This window comes from Trachypithecus francoisi, unplaced genomic scaffold (assembly GCF_009764315.1).
Source record: "Trachypithecus francoisi isolate TF-2019V2 unplaced genomic scaffold, Tfra_2.0 Lachesis_group7, whole genome shotgun sequence".
Lineage (NCBI taxonomy): Eukaryota > Metazoa > Chordata > Mammalia > Primates > Cercopithecidae > Trachypithecus > Trachypithecus francoisi.
This window is the reverse complement of record NW_022681472.1, coordinates 25,790,456-25,802,521: the sequence shown is the minus strand read 5'-3', so window position 1 is coordinate 25,802,521 and position 12,066 is coordinate 25,790,456. Positions and strand designations below refer to the sequence as shown.

General features: G+C 38.2%; 1 protein-coding gene across 12 annotated transcripts in view; it reads left to right on the top strand.

Moving 5' to 3' along the window:
* Positions 1-12,066, top strand: part of NCOA2 (nuclear receptor coactivator 2) — a 306,182-nt gene that overhangs the window by 117,632 nt on the left and 176,484 nt on the right. Inside the window, exon 3 of one of the 12 annotated variants that reach the window (XM_033203001.1) lies at positions 8,137-8,285. The exons of the other annotated variants lie outside the window; for them this stretch is intronic. The gene's annotated coding sequence lies outside the window, so the exon portion shown is untranslated. The remainder of the gene's footprint in view (positions 1-8,136; positions 8,286-12,066) is intronic. 12 annotated transcript variants of the gene reach the window in all.

The window sequence follows — 12,066 nt, the reverse complement described above, 5'->3', positions numbered from 1 at the left end:
TTTGTTGTTGGTCCTTAGAGTTCAATTCAAACTTGTATATTCCACTTATCTGGATGGTAGAGTTGTTAGCTTCAGGGAGAAGGTCTGTGACAAGTAGAATTTCACATAAATGCCACCACAGTAACTTTTGAAATACTTCGCATTAGATTTGGGTCAGTTAGGATTTTTAGCTAGGCTGTTCACTTTCACTTTGGAAGGCAAATGCTAGCTGTATGTTATTTTCTAGGCAGGTGCTGAATTTGAGTCAGCTAACTTTGCCAGAATCCCCTTAAACATAAAATAGCAAGTAAAGTCAGGCTCTTTCCATTAAACACCTTATAGTTGTGTTTTTTTTTTTTTTTTTTTTTTTTTTTTGGAAGCTGAAATTCATATGTGTTATTTTGAACCATTTATAACATCTAGATACAAGGGTCTAAATTAAGCATTTATTTATAAAATTATCCATATCCATGCAATTAAGTTTTTTCTATTTTACTGTGATTATTTAGCATTAGGATATAGGTATTTCTATTTATTTTGACTGGTATTGCTAGCTTGAGACTCAGTATAATGAGAGAAAACCAGAGAAATTAACAGTAAGCTTTGCAAATTGTGATTTTTATCTTAATTCCATGCATTAGGCTGTCTAAGCCTTGTTTGCTATTTCATGAATGATTCATGGATGTCTATAATCAATGGAAATGTGTTTTTTGGCCTAGGCACCGTTACATTTTGCCTTCTCATCTACAAAGAGTAAAGAGAGAGTAAGAAGTATGTGTAGGGTAGCATTTAGCTGAGCACAGTGGCATGTGCTGTAATCCCAGATGCTCAGGAGCCTTGAAGCAGGAGGATTGCTTGAACCCAGGAGTTGGAGGCTGTAGCGTGTCCTGATTACCTGTGAATAGCTACTGCACCCCAGCTTGGGCAACACAGCAAGATCCAGTCTCTTAAGAAAAAAAAAAAAAAAAAGATGTACGTAGCACTTAATAACGGCCAAGTAGGGAGTCAGCAGTTTAAATCAATGTAGTCCAATTTTGGAGGATCTCTTAACTGCCTGCTTCCATGCAAGGTTGCTTTTGTGGTGCCATTATGTATAGAATTGTTTGTTTTCACTACTTTTTAGAAAGTAGAATTAAGGACTTCCTTTTTTTAAACCAACAGTTTTGGCCTTTTTGGTGCCAGTTACATAAATTTCACAAGCAGAAGTCACACATTAGTGTCAACCTAATGGTCTGGAAATTTGTTACTATCAGTATGACAAAACCCTAGCACGGTTTTATCATGTTTCCCTGAGAAGTGAAAAGAACTGGGAAAGCAAGCATATGATCGGCCAGAGTTTCAGTGGAAGGATGAATGGGGAAATTTTTAAGACACCTACCAGTGTTGTATATGAGTACTGAGACTTCTAAAAATCTCTGTCTAGACTATAAAAGACTATCTTTAAAAGGAACAGCTGTGTCATAATTATTGAATTGGTGGCTTATTCTAGCGTATAGAGAGTAGTGGCCAGTGAAAACAGTTGATCTCTCAGCTTTTCAATTCTTTGTCATTAAAAAGGCTATTTGATCTAGATTACTAATTCTTCCTTTTAAGTGGCAGTTTTATTACAGTCCAGAAAACACTTCTGTTTCCTGGGTTATAAGACAGAGTATAAAAATAGAAGATAGTTTTGAACTCATGTGTTTTGAAGACTGTATCATGATTACTTACGCTATTATATTTGAATAGAATAGAAATGTACAATTCTTTGACTTAAACATCTGTTGGACAAATTAGTTTGGTTTGATGAATCTTACTAGTATACAATAGTAGATTTTGTTTTATTAACCGAGTAGAATTTAGATTTTTTTTTGTAACTAGATACTTTGGGACAGTTAAATTTTTTCTCTAATACAGAGGTTAGATGTTTAATTGTTGCTGCTACTTCAAAATGTTCACAAAATTTTATAAAATCTTTATTGTCTGACACATAAACTATTTGCACTTGTGCACTAACATATTACATATCAAAGTCAGGTTCAAACTTTCTCTTTAAAGTGTCTTTTGGAAATAGGAAATGATAGCCTTTTGTAAAATATTGCTGTTATCTTTTAAATGTATTTTTAACATATCCTAAATGCAAAAGCATATGCTTTAAACCGTAATGTGTGTGCCCTGTGTTTGTCTATTTCCAATATTCTAATTTATTTCCTCCTCTCTTTTTTTTTTTTTTTTTGAGACAGGGTTTCTCTCTGTTGCCCAGACTGGAGTGCAGTGGTGCAATCTCTGCTCGCTGCAACCTCTGTCTTCTGGGTTCAAGCGATTCTCCTGCCTCAGCCTCCCTGAGTAGCTGTGACTACAGGTGTGCACCACCATACCAGCTAATTTTTTTTTTTTTGTATTTTCAGTAGAGATGAGTTTCGCCATGTTGGCCAGGCTGGTCTTGAACTCCTGACCTCAGGGGATCCGCCCGCCTCGGCCTCCCAAAGTGCCCTGCGATGACAGGCATGAGCCACACACTGGTCTATTTCCTCCATATTTTTAAAATGAAAAAAAAAACCCTCTTTCACATCATAGTGAATAAAAAATTCTTGGAACTGAAAGATCATTTAGAATAGCTAGCATGCCTATTGTGCTTATCATGTGCCAAGTAGTGTTCTAAGACTTTCTCATAGTAATTCACATAATCCTCAAACCTATGATGTAGCTGCTATTATGATCCTATTTTAAAGATGGGAAGAAAAAGGCACTGAGAAGTTAAATGACTTGTGCAGTGATTTGCTCCTAATTTAATTAGCCAGTTAGAGGCCAAATTGGAAATCCAACCCAATCTGGCATTTGCAGTTTTTGGCTTGTGAAACTTGGTTCTCTTAAAACAAACAAGCAAAAGACCAAGAAAGCCAAAAAAGAATTAACTAGTAATTTTCAAAATAAAGTTTCAAGCTGACTTTGTCATTATAGGTAAGGCTATGACAAGGCTTAATGCTGTGTATGCCATTTTCTCTATAGTGAGGGTCTGCAGGCTCATATCATTGTGGCTACTAGCTACTAAAATCCGTGAAGTCAATAAATTGCCTGTTATATCAGACATGATAATCTGCCATTAATTAATAAAAGAAAATGCAGATCACAGAAATGATATTATGCTGTTTGTTGGCTTCAAATGAAGTTACACAGATAATGCTTTCAACAGGATGTGTGTTTAGCTTTTCTATTGACATAGTTATTTTGTTTTGAAAGATGGAAAAGAGGGCCCAGCCCCACTCTCTTTGATTCCTCTCTTTATAAAGAACTTCACAAGTTTTACTCAATAAAAAAATTCTTAAAAAGTAATTTACAATTCCCATAATCAGAAGCCTATATAGGACCTTTTTACGCAAAGTGAAGAAAATTTTCAATTCAAAAGCAAATTTCAGCTTTTATTTAGAAAAGAGTACATTCTTTTGTTCCAGCAGTGAAAAAAAAATGTTTTTAAAGAGAAAATACTACATTCTAAGAGTGACTAAGCAAATCCTTTCAATTACTTTTAAAAACTTAATTAATTAATTGATATATATTTTTTTGAGACAGGATCTTACTCTTTCACCCAGGCTGGAGTGCAGTGGTACAATCACAGCTCACTGCAGCCTCGACCTCCCAAGCTAGATTGATCCTCCTGCCTCAGTGTCCTGATTAGCTGAGATTACAGGTATATACCACCACATCCAGCTAATTTTTGTATTTTTTTGTAGAGACAGGATTTCACCATGTTGGCCAGGCTGGTCTGTAACTCCTGGTCTCAAGTGATCTGCCCATCTCTGCCTCACTAACTGCTGGGTTTACAAGCGTGAGCCACCACACCTGGCCAAAAAACCCTTAATTTATACTGGACGGTTTTTGTTTCATTTTCACTGTATGTCAGATTATCATACCTTAACAGACGTGGCCTTTATATTTTATAAAATGTTTAAAAAAAATAGTACCTCCTTTCTCTCAGATTTCCCCAGGTTTTGTTTTGTTTTAAATATATATAGGGGAAATTATAGCTGCTCTTTATAATCAGTATGCAGGGTTTTTGGTTGCTTATGAGTATCTGTGATATAATTAACAGTATTTACCATGAACACAAAAAGAGATTTTAATTGCTTACTACCTAGAATTTACTTTATTCACAACTGCTGTTTTCTTTTTCTCTTGTCTTTGAAAGCAGTTTCTAAGCATGTATAATAAAGTTATAATTTAATAAATACTGTGAAATATGTTTTTAGTGTTTGAGCAATTCATGCTGTTTCTTAAATCACTGGTGAAATTCACCTTTAAAATTTTAACTTTGAGTATTTTATTGTAACTCACAGTTAAGTCTCTTGAAAAGTTTGTTTCATTTACTTTCTAGCAAGGGTTTGACCACATCTTTTTAAAACAGAGATGGAAATATATATATATATATATATTTCCTTTTCCTTTTTCTTGATCTGTCACCAGACTGGAGTGCAGTGGCACCATCACTGCAACCTTGAACTCCTGAGCAGAGGTGATCCTCCTCCCTCAAGTCTGTTGGGTATCTACGACTACAGGGTTGTACCAATATGCCCAGCTAATTTTTTTATTTTTTTATAGAGACAGGTCTTGCTATGTTGCCCAGGCTGACCTTGAACTCCTGGGCTCAAGTGATCCTCCCACCTCAGCCTCCCGAAGCACTGAGATTACAGGCATGAGCCACTGTACCCAGCCTGGAAATATTTTTTATACATTAGAATATAAAGAGGTGCAAATTTGAGAAGGAAACTTTTCTTGCATACCTACATTCTACTAGTCATAATATGTGTTTTATTTCATCAAATTCTTACTACTAGCTTGGGAGAGAGAACTTACCCCATTTTATAGCTGAAAACACTAAGGTACAGAGAGATGAATTAAGTCATATTGTTAGGTCTCCACATATTGCCAAATGTACCTTAGGGGTCAGATCACCTCTGGTTGAGAACCACTGAGATATATCAATTGGATTGAAAATTGACTGTAAATATAATATACAGTCACTTGCCAATATATTCTTATCAGTCTTTTCTTATTCTCTGATCCTTTTTTAATGTAGCCATTACATATAAAATCGCGGCAAAATATATATGTTTAAATTTTTGTCTTGAAAAAATGTGGAGGCAAATCGTCTTTTAAAAATGTGTAGGTTATTTTAAGTTATAAAGAACTCTATTAGCCTATACTAGATACTTACAGTTTTTATTAATCATCTTAAATAATGAAAATGTTTTTCTAAAATCTTTCGTATGTGGACGGATTACTCTCCACAAAAAATATTGTAACAAATTGCTAAACCATTTTGTGGAATGATGGCATGGCCAGACTATTATAATGCAGCAGAATGCTGTGGAATCCAAAAGTCATTTCCCCGTAGTAACTCCAGTTCAAATGAACAGCAAGTATTTATGCAAATTCTAGAATTTGAAGCTGAAACTATATATTTCCAAAAATCTCTTTCTGGTATGACATAGAGCCTTCTCTAGTGATACAAATGGAACTTCTTGATTACATGAAAGCCCTGATTTGTTTTTCATTCCCCATCCAACCGCTAGCATTTTTCAGTTTAGTCTGTACTCATTTCTGGAGCAATGATAGTACATGCAGTAAAGTAGGCATGTTTTAGGTATACAGAAGCAATATATATAGTCCTGCCCACATCTTACAGTGTAGTAAGAGAAATGACAAACATTAAGTTACATGAATGGGATTCCAAAGCAGTGTATCAACAAATGTACAATAACGTAGTAGGCATACAGTGCAGGAAGGGCAGTGGGCACTGTGCCCATGGCTGTCTGTCTCTCAGTGTTCTTGGTCATGTACGTATCTTGCTATGAAGGCTACAACCTGCCATCTATTTTAGATCATCACAACAGGAGTAGTTAGAAGTGAAACACAGAAATAAAGGGAATCTTGGTTAATGGGACTCAAGTGCTGAAAGGTAGGAAAATGACTCTTGGTTATAATTTCAGCTGAAGTATGTGGGCACTTAATGGTGGATGCTGTGTTCTAAACCTTGTTCAACTAGATAGTAAATTTATCTGCTAAATGATAGGAACTCATAACACTTGGATATATACAGGACTCTAAGTAAATTCTTGTTGATTTTTAATTTTCTCACTAGAACCTAATAAATTGTATCTGGTATATTTTCTATTTGAAGAATACCTCTAGTTGAAGAAGTATAAAACATGGTTAAGCATGAGGCTCTCAAAAGCTATCATGAATATAAGGATATTATAAGACCATGTCCTTTTTATAGGTAGTCACTTGTAGCTACATCAGATGGAAAGTGTAGAGCAGGTCTGGTTTTATCGAGCATATAATGTAAAGCCTACCTTGAGGGTCCTTTATTCTTGATACCAACTTGAGTCTAATCTTTTCTCCCTGTATAGATTCTACTTCCCTGCTCCCTGGGCCATCTGTTCTTTTTCTAGTATGTGGTTTTGTTGTGTTGAGATAATTCTCTCTCCTTCTCCACTCTCTCTTCTCCCCTCTCCCCTCTCTCCTCTCTCCATATTATGCCTTAAAAGTCTTCATTTATGCTGCCAGAGGGTAGAGGCAAGGCTTCTTTCCTAACAATCTCATGATATGTTGAAATCCCCTTCAGTAATACACATTGTCTTCCACACTCACCATACACACAGACACACACACACACACGCATGCACATATGTTCTCCCTCATATGTATATACCATCCCTTAAGAACGGATGATCATTAAGTTAGCCACAGATTATCTGAAGTTATCTGATAGGCAGTTTAGTAACAAAGGGTGATGCGAGAAGGTGGCTGAGAGGGTTAAGGTCCCTCCCTATTAATAGTCCTCCCTTTCCAGCTTTCTAGGAACAAATGAGTATCATGAGAGCTAAAGACCTTCAGAAAGTGAGGATCAACAACTACAAAATTTATTTTCTGGGACGTTGCTCTCTTGAAAATCACTGAGTATTTCTACTAATTTTCTTTTAGTACATGTTTTCTTTGTGACTACTTCCTTGCCTCCATCTACTTCCACCCTGTCAGGCCTCCTTTTAGAGGGAGAATAGGAGTGAAAGAGAAAGAGGAGGACGTTTATTTTTCAAATTTGCATCCAAGGAGGGCTTCACAAAAATTCTCACTTGAAAGCACCGTCTAGAGATTCTGAGGATGAGAATATAAAAAGAGTTATAAAAGTGGTGAATCATGTCTCCTGTAGACCCCGGCAGATGATCATTTGTGTTTTTCAGCCTCTCTCATTCCATTTCTAGTGCACCTAGCTGTTGTCAAGGGGTGTTGTCATTCTTGGCAGTCATTTAGTAAGGAGGAGAGAAGGCTGTTTCTAACATGGAGGGGAATGTTGCTTATTTATTCAAGAGGAATACTTCTGAACATTGTTATTGCTAAATATATTATTGTAAACCTGGAGAAAAGGGAATAAAAATCATTCAATTAGACAAATAAATGTAGATTGAGCATACCATATCTGAAATCCTCCAAAATCCAAAATTTTTGAGCACCAACATGACACTCAAAAGGAAGTGCTCACTGGAACATGCAGGATTTCAGATTGTTGGATTTGGAATGCCAACTGGCAAGTGCAATGCAAATATTCCAAAATCTGAAAAAAATCAGAAATCTGAAACACTTCTGGTCTCTAGCATTTTGGGTAAGGGATACTCATCTTGTATTATTTTGACATATTATCAGAAAATACTGTATAATGGTAGGTAGACAACACGAAGACTTTTAATACCTCTTTACTGATTATTCTACCAGTTACTATAGCAAATAAAAGTTAAGGCTGGGCTCTTTGATCTTTGCATCTTGCATCAGAAAAAGGTGTAAGTGAACCAAACACGCATAAGAGTCAGTGAGTCGGTAATTCACCCACTTGTTCCCAGGTGGTAGTTGTGAGACCTTGTGCAAATTGTATTTGTTGCCTGGACTCAATACTGAAACCAGTCTGACAGATTGCTTCTAGAACTCTGTTGTGACCGTACACTTAACTTAAAAACTCATCAATGACCATTTTAAATGCATCATTTTGGCATTACGAATACACATCTCCACTTTGAGAGTGAAGGAAAAAAATGATACAGTTTAACTAGTGTCCCTAAGAACAACTAGTCTCACCTATCAATGGCGAAGTTTAAATTCCCCATTAGTTTTCTGTTTTTTGCCTAGAATATCTATTGGAAGCCTCTCTTCAATTTCGTGGATAAACCAAGGAAGATACCAGTGTTGGCACTGAATTACAGAATGTGTTCACTAGAGGATAAACTAGTAGATCCTGAGTTGAGTCAGCATGAACCAGAGTCCTGGGGCCAACCTCTGTCTGTACCGCATTTTATTCTCAGTGTTTAGCCCTGCTTGTGGGTGGCCTTCTGGATGTTTACTAAAATGAAAATTCAGTTTTTGTGAACAGACATTCATATGTATGCGCACATGCACACACACTGTGAGTACATTAGTATTTTAGAAAATGGGGACACTGAGATCACTGTGGAGAGTCATTGCACATCAAATGTGGGTCCTGTCACTTGGGTTTAATATTACACCAACCCTAGTAGTATCCAGCTGACACTTTTATTAGCAATATTGAACGAATCATGGAATTTTTGACAGGAAATTTTTATGATTGGGAAGAAACAAGTCCAGTAGCTTGGCTGCTTTTTTTTTTTTTTTTAAAGGCAGAGTTTCGCTCTTTTTACCCAGGCTGGAGTGCAATGGTGCTATCTCTGCTCACAGCAACCTCTGCCTCCCGGTTCAAGCGATGCTCCTGCCTCAGCCTCTGGAGTAGCTGGGATTACAGGCGTGCGCCACAATGCCTGGCTAATTTTTTTGCATTTTTAGTAGAGACAGGGTTTCACCATGTTGACCAGGCTGGTCTTGAACTCCTGACCTCCAGTAATCCACCCGCTTCGGCCTCCCAAAGTGTTTGGATTAAAGGCATGAGCCACCGTGCGTGGCCTTATGGCCTGGCTGATTTCTTGTAATTAGTAGAAAAGATGGGACTCATAGGCTATCCTGTTGCCTGCACAGTCTTTTTGTTGGCAAGTGTTTTTGTAGTCCTTGACATGTGCATGATCATATATTGTTATTAATCTTTATAATCAATCTGAATACATCTAGTTGGATATAATGAACTTGGATCAACGTGAACCCCATATTGAGATGCTCAAATAAATAGCATTTTAATCTCTTACATTGCTGATAAGTTGAATCTCATGAAAGGAAGTTAGAAATCAGCATATATATGTACACACTAATTTGTTGGGGTTAGTAGACATTCAGTCTTATCTCTCACCCCTTAGGTTTCATTATTTTGTGTTGACATCAGATATTCAGAATGATATTCCTAAGGACTATAAGATCTTAAGTCATTGAGAAAGATAAAATTATATTTTGAATGTTATATTTTGCTAAAATAGGAAATTATGATCATACAATTTCAGGAGGGCTTTGAATAATAAATAATGATGAACCACATTTGGTGGTGATAGTGGGGTAACGTAACTTGTCATCTCATGAGTATTCTGATTAATAGTGGCTTTGCTGTAGAATTTCCATTTTGCAGGTGTAAAGATTGGAAATTCTAAAGCTTAGTGTGTTTTCAAAACTTTTACTGTGAGCAGCTCTTGAGCATTGATTGACCCTTGGCCACGGACTGCTGCCGGGTGTTCAGGCAGGATACGTGGAAGAGAAAGCTATGTTTCTCTTCCTGGAATCCTCTGATTCTGTTGAGGGTCGTTACTTTTGCTGCTATTATCCAAGAAAACAAAGAGGTGGGGGGTGATGAGTTTCCTAGTTTAGAGGCTTTTCTGGGAATGCTCCCTAGCCACTTGCTCTTAATTCACCTTTTCCCTTGATCTACGAGAGGCCACAGCATAATCATTTCTATATCACCAGCTGCTAATGCTCCCTAAGTGGAAGAGAGATTTAAGTTAATGCAACTACAGAGTCTTTCATACCTGGAATTTCTAATGTATTTTTTCCTTTTTTAATTTTTATTTTTATTTTTGAGACAGGGTCTTGCTGTGTCACCCAGGCTGGAGTATAGTGGCACAATCTTAGCTCACTGTAGCCTCCGCCTCCCATGTTCAAGGTTGATTCTCCTGCCTTAGCCTCCCGAATAGCTGGGACTACAGGTGTGTGCCACCACACCTGGCTGATTTTTGTATTTTTAGTAGAGACGGGATTTCACCAAGTTGGCTAAGCTGGTCTCAAACTCCTGACTTCAAGTGATCCACCCACCTCGGCCTCCCAAAGTGCTGGGATTACAGGCATGAACCACCATGCCCCGCTTTTTCCCCCCTAAATTTTAATGATGGTTCCCAGTGCTTAATTCGCATTAGAAGCTTCCATAGCCAGGATGCAGATGTGTACACCACATCTTCTCAGCCCTCTGCCTTCCCCTGCAGATGCCCATTTTCTCGTGTGGCATGCTCTCCACAGAGCTCGTACCAGCCTCCCATTCTTAAGATCCTGTATGAGTGGGAAGCCCTCAACGGTGTTCTGCAAAGTCATTCTTTTGGAAAAAGAGCCTGGAAGTAAGGGGTAGAGTGGATTTCTTTCTTTCTTTCTTTTTTTTTTTTTTTTTTTGAGACGGAGTCTCGCTCTGTCACCCTGGCTGGAGTGCAGTGGCCGGATCTCAGCTCACTGCAAGCTCCGCCTCCCGGGTTTACACCATTCTCCTGCCTCAACCTCCCGAGTAGGTGGGACTACAGGCGCCCGCCACTTCGCCCGGCTAGTTTTTTGTATTTTTTAGTAGAGACGGGGTTTCACCGTGTTAGCCAGGATGGTCTCGATCTCCTGACCTCGTGATCCTCCCGTCTCGGCCTCCCAAAGTGCTGGGATTACAGGCTTGAGCCACCATGCCCGGCCTGAGTGGATTTCTATGAGGCATAACTAACTAGTAGGAAAAAGCCCCAAGGCTGCTTGGTGTAGATCCTACGCTCAACTCCAATTTTCTGATTATTCTTGGTCATATCGTTCTTTCTGCTGTACTGTACCAGTCACTGAGTATACAGATGATGTCTCGATTTCAGTATCTTCTCCTGTTACCAAGAAATCTAGCTTAGATTAACACTCAATTTTGTAACATTTCATGAACACTTTATTCAGAAAAACTGGTTCTACCTTATTTACTCCACCCATAGGGAAGTAGTTGGTGTATTGTGTGTGGGTCAGTATTTCTATATCTTACATGAAATTTGGAAGAATTCTATACAACCAAACCTGACCCTTCAATTTCAGAAAATTGATTTCTGAGAAAGCAGATGAATTTTGATTTACCTTATGTCTCTAAGGATGAAAGCAAGTAGCATTAACTCCCACAGAATCGTGATCGTCCCTCAGTTGGTCTAATTCTATGCTAGCTTTTATCATTTTCCCCATTATAGGTTGAAAGCTTCAGATGTCCCAGTTTCCCGGGGTCTTAGGATTCTACCCTGGCTCTGGCAGCCTACCTTCATTGTTTTACCCACCAAAGGAAATGGTAGAAACTCAGCTCTGAGGCAGGGATTTATGGCTTCCACTAAGGTATCCCTAAGAATAGGGCATATGCTTTGAGCTTTAAACTATGTAAATGGCGATGCAGAATGGCAGATGCTTGAAAGATAGGTATAGTCGCTTAATGCCTAAGATAGACTAACACAAGAAGATAGATTCTTGATGTGTGGAGTTACGGACTCCTTGGCTGCAAGTGTAGAAATGCAACTCAAACCAGTATAAGCAAACCTGGAACTTACTACCTCTTGTAAGTGGGAAGTCCAAAGCCACAAGTGGCTCAGGGCAAGTCTGCATGGAAGGAATTAAATGATGTCATCAGGACCTTCTCTTTTTCTCTACTTTCTTGTGTTGACTTTTTTTCAATTAGGACCTTATGTCATGGCAGAGGAGGTCATTAGCAGTTCTGCCTTATGTCATTTTAACAGCCAATAATCCCCTCTCAAAAGGATCTTTCCTGATAGTTCTAAAAAAAAATTACAGGAATGACTCTCCCTGGTCCAGGTTGGATTGTCTGCCCATTTCTGAGCCAGTCTTGCCAGGGGGCTGAGATTAAGGCAAGCGTTTTGGCTAGTCCTGGTCACTCTAGAGGCTGTGAGGAAGTGG